Source organism: Chanos chanos, chromosome 3, assembly GCF_902362185.1.
Source record: "Chanos chanos chromosome 3, fChaCha1.1, whole genome shotgun sequence".
NCBI classification, from domain to species: Eukaryota; Metazoa; Chordata; class Actinopteri; order Gonorynchiformes; family Chanidae; genus Chanos; species Chanos chanos.
Window position 1 is genome coordinate 31,537,319 of NC_044497.1, and position 926 is coordinate 31,538,244.

Genomic DNA, 926 nt, shown 5'->3' on the forward strand with positions numbered 1-926 from the left:
GATGATTTCGCTCAACATGGCGCTGTGGCCGCCTTCAGCAGTCCGACAGGACGGACGTTCGGTTTACATCGGTTAGTTCCGCCAGTCATCGGTCAGTGAATTACAAACGAATGGAAATTGTTCGGTGGAATACCAACAAGTAGAAAACACAGGGTCAGTGGAAAACCCACGCGCATGTTTTGTCATGCGATAAGTTATGCAGCTACTTTCCAAGACGGTAAAATCAGGATGTCTTGTAAATAATATTGTACACTGTAAAGATTTCGGCACATAAAAATGCATGAGAATGTCAATTCTCTGGTCTTGTCGGAAGAACATATATTTACCTGTCTAATAGTGACATCTAGCGTAGATTTTTTTTTTGGTTTAGCTTTGTTTTTTGTTTTTTTTTTTTGTTTTTTGCGGATCGATTCTTACTCTACTGTACTGTAGTTGAATAAAGATGATGGACACCCGTTCTATAAGAATGCGATTGGGATAGATTATGTCTGTTCATTATCAATGGACTATATATAGAATATGCGACAGAACTGTGTAAGATTTCAAAACAAGGTCAGGAAGACGCTACGTCGTTTATAAGTTACAAATGATTCTACAGTAACAAAGTATCAAGTAAGAATGCTGTTTGAGGTTGGATTCTTCCTATTGTTAACCTTGCCTGCGCCGGGTGAAGACTTCCAAGCAAGAAAAAAAAAAAAGACAACTGAAGACGCAACACAGTGCAAAAATAATAGTATATGAAGCGGCCTAACATGTTGTCGTGCTGAGGAATTTAAACTTGGGCTTAGAGGTGAGAAGACTGGCCTCGGTAGCGGGCGACAAAAACTGTGGAATTTTCTCCTTTGTTCGCTAAGATGATGTTTGTCCGAATTTGCTGGACCATGTTGTCCAATACAGACACTTACATGGCAATGAAGAAGGCTTGT